Source organism: Lactuca saligna, chromosome 3 (genome assembly GCF_052625555.1).
Source record: "Lactuca saligna cultivar CGN05327 chromosome 3, ASM5262555v1, whole genome shotgun sequence".
Taxonomy (NCBI): domain Eukaryota; kingdom Viridiplantae; phylum Streptophyta; class Magnoliopsida; order Asterales; family Asteraceae; genus Lactuca; species Lactuca saligna.
In genome coordinates, this window is record NC_136419.1 from 117,831,172 (window position 1) to 117,845,296 (window position 14,125).

The window sequence follows — 14,125 nt, forward strand, 5'->3', positions numbered from 1 at the left end:
TTTGTATCAGAGCTTCAAGTTCAGATCACTTCGTTTGCCCAAAATCCTTCGATTAAAAACCATGGCAGCCACGTCTTCATCCAATCCACCCAAAGACAATCCATTCGTTCTCTAATGCTTGATGCTAACCTCGTTGAATTGCAATTCATGGTTGATTAAGATGGAATCCATCATGAATGACCACGGGTTATTAGATGTCATGGAGCAACCAATCGGTATGGATGTGTACGTGAAAAAGAACAAGCAAGCTCAGACATTCATCTTCCAATCGATTCCAGAAGAGATGCTTTCACAAGTTGCCAAGAAGAAGACAACTAAAGAAGTATGAGACTTGTTAAGCTCATAGCATGTGGGTGCAAAATGAAATACACATATACTATAGATGATTATGTAGGAAGGATATCAACTATGATCTATAAATATGGGAGCATTGGGGAGACACTGGATGATGAGGAAGTGGTGATAAATTTCTTTAACATTGTCCCAAAAAGATTCATAAACTTGGTGGCATTGATTGAACAAGGTTTTGGTATAGAATCAATGTATTTTGAAGAGGAGGCGGTCGAGGGATAGGTAGAAGTAACGACAGAGGTGGAAGACGCATCATACATGGTCGGAGGTCGACTTATGGTTTAGGTGGACACTGGTCTTGCGATTCAAATCAAGAATCAGTTGGTTCCAACCAGAAGCCTCATCAAAAGGGTCACGTAAAATGCTTCGAATTCCAAAAATTTGGTCACATTGCTTCCGAATGCAAAGCAAAGAAGCAACATGACCAAGAGGTGAATTTAGCAGTAAATGATGATGAAACAACACTGTTGTTGACCGTGTGTAGGGAAAAGAGTTAAAATATAGTTCTCTTGAATAAATAAAAGTGTACCCAAACTAGTTAAAAGAATGTGAAGATGATAATATGTGGTACTTAGACAACGATAGAAGTAACCATATGACCGGTTCCAAGGAATTATTTAAAAAATATGACTAGACAAGTATGATTTAGAGATGATTCTAAGGTTCCGATCAAAGGTAAAGGTACATTACTTTTTAATTGCAAAAATGATGATCCAAATTTCATTCCAGATGTGTACTACATCCCAACCCTAATTAGGAATATAATCATTTTCGAATGGATGACTAAGGAAGGGTACGCTATATGAATGAAGAATAAATTCCTAAGAATGTATGATGAAGCGGGATGCTTAGTCATAAAGGTACAAAAATCAAAGAATAGACTCCATAAATAAGACTCATACCTAGGAAACCTGTATGCTTAAACATGAGTATAGATGGTAACTCATGGCTGTGGCATGCACATATGGGTCAAACAAATTTTAAAATGTTTGAAGAGATAACATAGAAAAAGATGATGATAGGTATTCCTCTGTTATGTCACCCATTACAGGTGTGTGAAGGTTGTATGATAGCAAAACAAGCAAGACAAAGGTTTCAAAAGTGGCCCAGTGGAGAGGTCAAGAACCACTCTGGCTATTACATGCAGATCTTTATGGTCCCTTTACACGTGCAATAAAGGGAGGTAATCAGTATTTCTTATCAATTGTATATGCAATTGAAGATACATGTAGGTGTATTTAATTCATACTAATGATGAAGCATGTTATAGAGATTCAAGCTTCATATCGATAAGGAGAGCAATTATAAGATGAAAATGTTAAGAACAGACCGTGGGGTGAATTTAACTCTAATAAGTTCTTGGAATTTTGTGAACAAGCTAGAATAAGGTGCCAATTGACGACACAACATACACCATTGCAAAATGGCATTGCCGAACGTCGAAATAGAACGATTTTGGAGATGATAAGATCCTTGCTCAAGTCCATGATAATGCCAGATCAATTTGAGGGGTGAGGCGGTGCAACATTTGGTGTATTTTCTTAACATAATTGGAACGAAGGCACTCAAAGGTGTGAAATCGTATGAGGCGTGGAAGGGTTCCAAGTCGTCGTTAATACACATGGAAGTCTTTAAGTGTGTAGGATTTTTCAAGAAATTGAGAGTATTGAACAAGTTGAGCAATCATAGCAAGGCTATGGTCTATTTGGCGGTGGAAGAAGGAACAAAGTGATATTGACTATACAATCATAATAATTGGCGAATTTTAATATCAAAAGACATGGTGTTCAACGAGGCAAAATGTTATTAGGCCTAGAATGAATGAATAATGGGGGATCCTCTTCCAAGCCCTATCAGACTAATGTTTTGGTCAATGCAACAACCAAATCAGAACCGACCCAAGCACAGGAGCAATCAGAAGTCATGAATACAGGCCCTTCGACACCATTATGTGATTGTAGTCACTTTGATGAATTTATAACAAGTAACTCACCTATTTATGACTTGCCACTATCAAAATCACGTGAAATCAATTCACGATCAATTCCTTAATGTCAATCCTCAAGAAATTATGAAGAAAAGGGTCAGTAGCCTCATTTGATGACACTCCAACATGTAACATCCCGACTCCTAGGTATGGCATTTAAATTATTTTATTCATTTTGAGAGGGAAACTCGATGAGTTGGAAGCACCAATTCGTAGAGTAAAGGATATTATGGCCGCGAGATTTTAGAGTCTACTCGATGAGCCGGAGGACCCATATTCGAAGAGTATGAGCTGAGTGAGAAACCCTTAATTTTTCGGGTTTGTATCCTATTTAAAGGACCTTAAGGCCTCATTTCTACCACCCTTTCCACCTTAGAGCTCTGTGAGAAACCCTAGACCAATTTCACTCATTGAGGGAGAGAGAGAGAGAGAGAGAGAGAGAGACGAAGAGAGATAGAGAGACTAAATTGAGTGTTCTTGTGAATCTTTGGAAGGAGATTTGGAGTGCAACATGGATTGGATCGAGGAGGGACTGTGGATCCAGTGTTCTTCATTGATTAGCTTCTGTGTGGAGGTAAAAGCTACCATCCTGACCATTTACGTTGTTAAATCTTATTTTAAGGAATTTTTAGGTTTTTCTCCCATCCATCTTTGTTATGGAGTCACTTGAACATTTCATGAGGTTGAAACCGCATATCTGGACTGTAGGAGGTCTTATGAGCCCAAAGATTCGAGCATTATTTAGCTAGATGCAAGCTTTTGTGCATCTAACCCTATACGAAGCTTATGTGGGCATTTTGAGCCCTAGATGCCATGCATGGATGTAAAGCTTGCAGCTTTACGTGATAAGTGAGCCTTAAAAGGCTAGATCCAGAGTATGAGACACCGTTTCTGCCTAAAATCGTCTGAATGAGGAAATAGTCTGAAGGGAATTGATGAGTGGGTGAGCTGACTCGATGAGTCGGCTAGGGTTTTTCTCGACAATTATGGACATGCGTAACTCACATAGTTGATGAGACACCTCGACGAGTTAAGGTTGATTTTCGTGACATTGATGAAGAAACAAGGGAACTTGGTGAGTCACATAGATGCACTCGACGAGTTGGGTCAACATGGACTGTTGACTTCTGTTGACTTCAGGGTTGGGTCAAGACAGGGACTATGGAGACCATGGAAGGGTAAAATTGTCTTTTACCCATCCCAAGAATTAGATAAAGGGGATAACTTTATTTATTTAGAATTGTGATTTTTAGTGTTAATTAGAGATGCTTATGACATGTAGGCGGGGATTAGACCGTTCGAGGGGTACGCGGTTTCTTTGCTTACTTACGAGGTGAGTCTTCTCACTATACATACCATGAGTGGTAACTTTGTGTGACTGGAGGGTCTTGTATGATTATATTGATTATTGGGATATCCTACATTATCTCTTTGTGATTTATGTTATGTATTATTCTGAGCTTTATTGAGTTAGGACCGGAGGGTCCAATCGAGTTGTGGGACAGGAGGGTCTCCACATATACACATTGACTAGAGGGTTTTATTCAAGATATAGCCATGAAAGGCTAATGAGATGTGTGTGCTATTATGGTAAACCCACTAAGCTTCATGCTTACTATGTTATGTGATATGTGTTTCAGGTACCTCTCAGGACCGTGGGAAGGCATCGGCTTGATTGTACACACGACATGGAGTCATGTTTTTGATGATCCTAGATTTTTATTCAAACAATTATGGATATGTTTTTTTGATAATTTGATGCTTTGGGAATTTAGTGAAATGCGTTAATGAAAATTATATGATTTTAAAATGAAAAAAAAATTGTTTGAGAATTTACTATGTAACAAGTTGGTATCATAGCGTTGGTTTGAGGGATTCGGATGTACCCTCGGGTATGTCTAGACTCAAACTGAGGATTTGAGAAAATTTTCAAAAGAAATGATTTTTCTAAAACGAGTAAGAGTTTTAAGAGAAAAATAAGATGGAGCAGTGTGTACAATCTGCCAGAGCCCGATCGGTGATTTCATAAATTACCTTTACTTGTTTGTGTTATGAGATATTTATGAGATATTAGGGATGCATGAGAGAGGGTAGGCTAGGTATTTCATATTTTAGGGCTAGAGCTTCCTGATTTGTGAAGCCTTGGCCTAGGAGATGCTATTGATCGATGTATATGTTATTTGCCATAAGAATGTGTCGAGTAGGAGTATTTAGCAGGAATCTCTTAGAAAGAGTTCTGAGTCGAGTGATAATATAGGAGATATACCTAGATGAGAATATGAGGAGCCTACTAAGAGAGTAATCTGATATTTGTGAAAGATAGAGTACTTGTGAGTTGGGATCCTAGGAGGAGGACTTGGGGTGACTACAGGTTGGTATGGAAGATGGTATTGGGACCGTACTACTAAAAGCACCAGATCTATATGCGGCCTAGTGTTGGCAATTCTCGAAACGACACGCGACACGAAATAAATGGGTTTGGGTTGAGTTTTTCAACCTGCCAACCCGCCAACTTGTTTATTAAACGGGTCGTATATGAGTTTCTCAAAAAATAAACGGGTTGACCCGCCAACCCGTTTATATTTTTAAAAAATATATATTATTTTTAAATGTATTTATCTATCAAGTATTAATATTTAATAAGTATTATATAATATATACCATTGATTCATAGACCATTTGACAATTTTGACATTTTAACTCGTGGTGGATGGTCTAAGGTCGTAAGTCGTAACTTATAATGCTAAGTCTATAACATGTTTCTATGAATGTTTTTAATTTTCATTTGGATGTATAAGACTTAAGTGTCGAAAATTCGGACCCACGAACCCAAATCTGACCCATGAACCCGCCAACCTATGAAATCGTATAAATAAATGGGTTGGCGGGTCATATATAGGTGTATGTTCCAAACCCGCCAACCCATGACCCGCCAACCTGTGACCTGTATATTTAAATCGGTCATTTTTGGGTTGACATATTTTGACCCACCAAACCACAACACGCCAACCCGAACACAAAACGATTGTCAAGCCTAATGCGACCCAAGTAATAATCATTAGGATGCTAAGGAGCATGTAGGGATGGGTAATCGAGTATGAGTATGCTTGAGCTAGTCTCTGATGATTTTCTTGTTGTATTTCCGAGACATTATGGTGGGTACACGCCACAACCCCGGTAGCAGTGGGACCAGTGATGAGGAGATTCGCATGATCATTGAGGAGGAGGTGGCCACAGCCAGTTGGGAGGCTATACCGGAGATATTTGGGTCTATCCAGACCACACTGATTGAGACATTTGATGAGCAATATGCTGCTATTATAAAGGTTGCTACTACAGCATCACCCATAGCCATCGATGCTGCTAGGCCACAGGGAGGTGACTCGTTATTGCTACGGGAGTTTAGTAGCATGAAGCCACAAGAGTTTGATGGGACACATGATCCGATTGCTGCTATGAGATGGATCTACGACCTAGAGGAGTGTTTTTACACGTGTTCATGCCCCGAGCACCTGAGAGTTCGGTTTGCACTAAACCACCTGTTGGATTAGATGTCTAGGCCCAAATTATTATTGGTATGTATTCGACTCGATTTGACATGGTCCATTTGGGTTGCATGGCATTGGAACAATTGGATAGACAAAATAATAAAAAGGATACTAGTGATGTATATTAATATATTATAAGCTCTAATATATTAATAAGAAATCATATTATTTAATTAGTATTGATGAAGAATTAATTTTGAATTAATTTAGTGATCAAAAGGAACTAATTAAATATGGACTCTTATATATAGTTGGTGGGCCAAGTTCATTTAGGTTGGGCTAAGCTTTCATGGGTAGTCCATGGAGTGTTTAACCCATGGATCCTATGGAAATGAAAGGTCATGGGTATTAGGATTTGCTTGAACGTAACACTAATCCTCCACACTATATAAAGAGGTCTATGGTGCATGAAATGACACAAGTGGAACTAGTGTGACTAGTGTTTGTACACAAGAGGGAAAAACTAAATTTGTACAAGTATCCTTATTCTCATGTTATTCCAAGTGTTCTTGATGTTGTGTGAACCATTTGAGGTGTCACACTTGAGGCACTAGGCTCTTAAGCCCCGTGGAATCAAGCTACAACAAAGAGGTATGTAATTCTACTAGAATTTATATTATATCTAATTCATATTATGCTAGTTAGAACAATACATTGGAAGATGGATATTTGCATGTATAATACATAAAACATAGATCCAAGGTATTTAGGGTTGCATGTATACCTTAGAAGTGTTAGAATGCTCAAAACCCAACAATGATATCAGATCCTAGGCTTGTTTTCATTTATACTTGATGCAAATTGCTAAAAAATCGAAGTTTTTTGATGTTTAGACAAATGACTTGCCGAGTCCATTAAGGAACTCGACGAGCCCATGTGTAAAACCATCCAAATCGTCGAGTTTGTTCATGCACTCGTCGAGTTGGACCCCCATACAACATATCTTTGAGTTTTTTTTTGCTGCAAATTGGACTAGGAACATTACCCTAAGCTGTTTTTGAACATATAAACCTGTTTTTGATGTGGTAACGTTCATTCTAATCCAATTTCAAAGATAATTTCAATATATTAATGTTTTCTATTAGTTTAAGGGTTAGGCTAATTACATGAAAATGTTTGATTTGAATTATCTTGTTCTTATGAGTTATCTTAGATTAAAAGAAAAGTTAGGTGATAATGTGTTTTCAATCCAAATTAATCTAAGAGTTGTTCATAAAATATGTTTTTGTAACTTGTCATCATGTTATATGAAAAGTCACATTTATTATTTTTAAAACTCACAAGAATTCCATAAGTTATGAAAATAAAGAGTCTTATTTTCTTAAATAATTTTAAAGTCTTCCATAACTTGTCCTCAAGTTATGGACTTGAAGATTTTTTCATTAAACTACTTTAAAGTGATAGGTTATAAAAATGAAGAGTCTTATTTTTTTATATTATTTTAAAGTCTTCCATAGCTTGTCCTCAAGTTATGGAAATTGAAGAGTTTTTCCATTAAGCTACTTTATACTCATAAGTTATAGGATTGATAAATGTTTTTGAATAGTTCAAAACTTGCCCTCAAGTTTTGGAATTTGTAAAGTTTCCCTCATGAGTACTTTAATTCCAAGTTAATCCCTTAGAATTTTAAAAGTTAAAATTCAAACCTTATACTATTATAATATTAATAGTTAATATATATATATATATATATATATATATATATATATATATATGTGTGTGTGTGTATATATATGTATGTATGTATGTATGTATAAGAACAAGGTCAGTCTTACCGTTAGTAGGCCTCATTCATGAAGCTGGTCTATAAGGGGGTATAAGGTTTCTCCTATAAAATGGCAGTTTAATGTGTGTCCACTCTCACCCACCGTTTCCTTGATTAGTGGAGGGTCGTTGGCCGAACGGGTTTGGTAGGACAATAATTCTCCCTTAGTTAAAAGTATTAATGATAAATACTAAGTAACTAAAAACTTATGAATTCCTAATCTTAGTTACTTAGGAAAATGTGAATTTGGTGCTAACCAATGAAATTATACTTTGCGCTTTGCTTAAATCGGTAGTGGAGCGTGTGTGGTTAACCAGGACACTAGCTTGATTTAACAAGGTAGGAAAAGGGTAACTTAATGTTTATTATAGTATCGGTGGAGCGCGTGTGGTTAAACGTCACATCAATTGAGTGATAAATATTATGGCTACCAAGTATATTTGCATGGTTATTCACACCCTGTTTTGTGATCTTCGGCATCCAAGTCACAAAACTTGAGAGGGCACAATCGAGATTGAAACATGCCATTGAAAAGTTCAATGAATCTCAAAAGATCTAGGAGTTTCAAATCCAATTAAAACCTAATAAATTATATCATTTTTCATGGTGGAAATTGGTGAATCGTCATTCGCCTACCTTTAAATATTTTTTAGCTTGGATTACGGCATCCCTCTTCCAAGTTATAAAGTATTGTGTTGGGTCCTAGCCTTAAGATTTCATATTGGGTGCTATATTAAGGACTTTAAATCATCTATCTTGAATATCTCCCAAAAGATGTCTGGTGCAGACAATTATGATCTTCCCAAAACTCTTGGAACAATCTTTCCTAATGAAGATGATGTTACTTGGTTGGATAATGGAAATCATACCTCTCTTCTTCCACCTCCTCCAATTATTCTCCCGAACCCACAAGGTCTTGAATAGTTCAAGGTCACTCAAGCCCTATTGGCAAGCAAAGTCTATGTGTGCTCACTTCTTGGAGATAAAGTCATATACTGACATGCCGGGAGAGTTGGGTGTCAAAGTCTTGAGAAAGTTGGTTGTTCAAATACTTTCTAAGTCACAAAGTGAGTTTCCTTTGGGACTACTATGTAAAAGACTATGACATGACCATTAATGATCTTATCTATTTACTTGGTGCTGCTGAATTAACAATGATTTAGAGGACTGGTAAAGCAAATTTGATTAGAATATCAACTTCCCAAATCTTCAATGGACATTGAAAATAGTTACATTCGAAATCCAGAAACATTTTCTCTTCACAATGGAAAGGGATTGGCCATAGTTAACTTGGTTGACCAAATGGTAAAGAGAAACGCTAAGTCTAAGATAGTCTCATGTACCAATGGGTTCATATAGGTCTATTGCTAAAGGAAGGGGCATTTGTTGCAAAGCTTCCTTAACTATCTGAAAGATCTAAGAGAAGGTCTAGTCAAAAAGCTTGACCTCTGCTTCAATTAAGTCTACTATACAACTCAATTAGGTTCCCGGTTGGAGATCCTTAATACATTTTTATGTATCGCAGGATCAATCAAAGGGAAGGAAACTTAAAGAAAGAGTATGTTGAATCTGATTGCAAAGAAGGATTTCAATAGCATGGTTTGAATATCAGATTCTTGAGCCACTACCTAAGATTTATGATAGATTTCTAGGAAATATGTAATATCATATGTTTCATTTAAAGTTGCAGTGTAGGGAAAAAGTTTTTTCTGTATTTTATAAATAAATAAAAATTTGATTTTATTTTAGTTTATATCTCCTTGCAATGGCTGTTATTGAAAATTGATAGATGTATGTTTCTATAAATAATGGGAAAATGAATTTGATTCTTTCATTTGTGGTAGTGTCTAAATTTACCAAATAAGGAAAGATTCTCATCATCCATGTTTCACTTGGACCGAAACTTGGAATCATGCAAGTTGTATAGTATGATGTGTGAGAATTTTCATCTTTGAAAATTAAGACTAATTCCTTGTTCACATGTATATGTGAGTCAAGTGAGACTAAAGGGATCGAGTACACATTCTTGTGCACAGGTCAAGTCCACCACAAAAGATCGATAAGACTATTCGTCGTGATTTACTAAAGCTTAGTAAATATGGTTATACTTACAAGTTTAAGTATCATTCTAAAACATTGGGAAATTTCGATGTATGGCAGAACAAATGAGCATAATCAAATTAGGCAGAAAGATAAAAGTTTCTCAAATCTAAAAAGATGGGAGAGTACTTTAGTATCATGCTTTATGATCATCTTAATGATTGTGAGACCATATCATAATTCATCCTCTAAGGACATCTTAGTGCATTCTTATGGCTAAGAAGAGGAGTCATGAATTATTGAAATGGTTAAATCAAGAAGATGAGTCATACTTCGTTCCAAAACAATTTTTAGAATCATACTCCAAGATTGTAACTTGAGTGACATATCTGAAAGAAGGTTTATTAACACTAGTTAAATGTAAGAGTAAAATCTGTTCTGCTCTTCTACATTTGAAAGTGGTAAGTTGTAATGTTTTGAATAAAACAAAGACCAACTAAGGCCAATTGTGTGATGTTTTTATCTTGATAAGAATCTGCACTATCTCTTGGAACTTTTTTTTGTCAAGGAATGGGTCTTGGCAAGAGAGCCTTATATGTCAAGAGGACAGTGGGAGTCTTAAAGATCCTGAAAGAATTTCAAGAACTAATCAATAATAAAGCCTGTTTTTCATCACGAGCACACGACTTGAGGTTTATAGCCTATCGTGTTTACATATTCTTATTTATATGCCTATACTGGTTAGAGTTGACTATGCATCTGAGTTCTAAAAGTTCTCAATTGTTTTCATAACAACTTAAAAAAATTGTAGGCCTTCAGCTGTCAGGCGACAAGAATTTAAGATTGCACAAGTTTAGTCCATATGAGTTTGGATTTGTCACTAACATTGTCTTGTGATTATGGTTTTGACAAATTCATATGGATAGGAACACATACACCATAAAATCAAAGTGTCATAAGGTTTCTCCACGATTCATGAAAATGATGGTGAGGAAACGCCTTGACTAAGCAAATTTTAAGTAGATAGAAATTGTGATATTTTCATTCTCAAAGTCGTTAGTGGAGCGTGTGTGGTTAACCGCCACACTAACATGGACTTGTAAGGAATGGAAAATGTCTAAACAATTGAGACTATGATTACGAGATCCCTTTTCATAGTTCTGAAATTGTTTAGACACACATGTGTTCTATCTAAGGAATGGTGTATGATTTTGATAAATTTTATCAAAGCATCTCGTATCAGAAATGTAAACTTTTGTAAGAAAGTCAATAAAGTATTGATTTCTAGAAGTCCATCTGATTTCTGAGTACATGTCAAAGCTAGTGGGAGCATAAGTGTTATGTTAACATTTATCATGTTAGTGGGAGCATGATAATTATGATAAGTGTTGCAAGTTAGTAATGTTAATTATTGAAAAACAAAATTTCAATTGGGAAAAGTTGTTTTGCTATAATTAAGGGAGAGGAAATTATACTTCATTTCAATTCTAAAAGCTTAGATTGAGGTTTTAATAATCTTTAGTCAAGGATATATATATATATATATATATATATATATATATACATATATATATATATATATATATATATATATATATATATATATATATATATGAATTTTATGTTGGAATGGATCAACATAAGGAAATTCTATATATGGGTAAATTATTTGCGTTCTAAAATTCGATTATGATTACGACATCCCTTTTCATAATTTGAATTATGAGAACATAGCAAACAAAAATAGAAATATTATAGCAAAAGACTGGTCTGGTATCATGTTTTTATGTGAGACATCATGAATCGTGTCCCATATGCTTCAGATATAGGATCGATTGCATGTGCTATAATATTCATCCTTTCTAAATTTTCCAAATGCGCAGGGAATTAAGAGGGAAAAAGTCTAGAATTGGATATGACTAAAATGATTAAGCAATTGTCGAGGACAATCTATGGTTTACCAAAGATTGGTTGCTCAGGGACAGTTGAAAGTGTATTGTTAATTTTGGAAGGACAATATTGACATATTTTGAAAGGAGGCAACTCTTGTTCAGAAGTGATATTCAAAATGGGAATATGGAAATGTTTCCATAGGTGGAAGTTATTCAATCTATGTAAGATTAGAAAACTTAATGCAATAAGGATGTTCAAAGAAATATACTTTAAATATGAGACTTCTTTTCCATGGAGTTGATCTCCATTGGAATACTCTGTAATGTCTGTTGACAAGTCTTTGTGACTGTGTGCATAATCATTACAAGAGGATCAGTGCATATAAGTTTAGATCTATTAAATTTCCGTAAATGGCAGGAATTTGGAATTCTTGCATTTGCGGTAAGGATTTGGGATTGTGAAATGAGAATCATTGAAATTATGTTCAATCAATCTATTCAACAATGTAAAGATCATAGACAAACATAGTGTGCATACTTGGTGTATGGGATGACTAGTGTTCAAGAAAAAAAACATTGTATACATGCTTGGAGCATGGGAAAACTATTGTTTTAATTCAAGTATAAAATTGATAATTTGAAACAGTATGCAATAAATAATGTGTAACCAATATGGTGATAAATAAAAGTTGTTCTATTTATATTGATAAGTTCTTATACCATATTGGATTCGATTATTATTGTGTTTCACTTTGCATGTTTTGACTTCCAGAATAACTAGGTTATTCTTTCCGAATGACTAAGTTATTCAAACTCTCCACAGTCAGTCATACGTTGGAAGTAGGTATGAATTATGACTGTCATGAATCAGGTTCGTAGATGTATAAGATGTTAGACATAGTAAGAGTTGCTACAACATTCATGAGTACTCATAAGTTCTGAGTACTGGATCCAACCCATGATCATTTGAATCACTTCATGGATTTTATCATGAGTGAATCATGAGATGATAATATCTTATATTCTTCAAACCTAGAGATCTGAGCTGTTGACTATGAGTTGGTTATACATTGATTGTACGAAAACGCATTGGTAACTTGATGTTATAAAACGTGCCTTTGTGTATGATTCAAAAAATAGTGGAACAAGCATTTGAGTCTAAGTTTATCCATTCCTTTTACCCTTGAAGGGATAAAAGCGATATTTTTGGGCCCCTCGATGATTTAGTGATGACATCCTTAAGTGCTTGGCCAAGCCTGGACTGATTTGATTTGTTCAATTAGTTGGCCATCATCAATCAGAAATTAGAAAACAACAAATGGATAAAAAGAATGATTATAATCCATGTCTCAGTCCATATGATATCTATCATGGAGGAATATATGATCCCTTATCTAATGGACGTGTCACTGATTTGTGCAGAGTTCGACAACGGCTTTCAAGAGCTACGATTGCCGGTTAGGTTTTGAAGTCATACGCAATAATAGTTTTAGACTTATCCAAGTGGGAGACTGTTGAATTAGATGTCTAAGCCCAAATTATTATTGTTATGTGTTTGACCCGACTTGTCGTTGTCCATTTGGGTTGCATGGCATTGGAACAATCGGATAGACAAAATGAGAAAAAGGATACTAGTGATGTATATTAATATATTATAAGTTCTAATATATTAATTGTTGGAATAGTGTCTAAGGCTGCAACTATATTAGGCAAGTATTTGATCCGGTTGTGCATGGTCCTTTTGGGTTGCCTTCACCCTAGCAACTTGATGGATGATTTGTTAAAAGAGAGTAAATATTATAAGGAATAATATATGGTTATTTGATTAATATAAGTCATAGATTAATTGGAATTAATTTGGTGACTTAAAGAGATTAATTAAAAAAGAGGGTATAAACTGTCAATTGTTTGATACTTACACTTTAGACTATAAATCCTTATCCTAGATAGGATGGACGATTTCTAGGGCTTGGATAAGCCAAAATCGTCCATAGGGTTATCAAGGAAAGGATATGGATCAACTTAAAGTCTAAGTTATCCAATTAGGGTTAAAGCTGTAATCCTTAAGGAGTCTACAAGTATAAATAGACCCTAGGGGTGAGGGAATTCGACACACCATCTAAAGTAGAGATACTCTAGCCGAATTCCTCCTCTCTCCTCTCTCATAAATCATCTTGCTTGCTATTGGTGTTTGTAAGCCATTAGAGGAGTGATATTTGTGACTCTAGAAGCTCCAAGACAACAAGATCAACAAGGAACTCAAAGGTATGATTCTAGATCTGTTTCAATGTTGTTATTTAACTTAATTAGCCATTAGAAGTCATGGATTCAAAGCATGTTTTATTAGAAAGCCTAGATCCGAGCAATAGGGTTTTGCATGCGCACATAGGAAAGTTCTTATGGCTAAAACCCATCAGTGGTATCAAAGCCTAGCTTGGTTTTCTTTAAATTGTTGCTTGATTAACTGAAACAAACCTGCAAAATTCGATTTTGGGTTTATGAGTCATGGACTCGGCGAGTTCCAAAGTGGACTCGGCGAGTA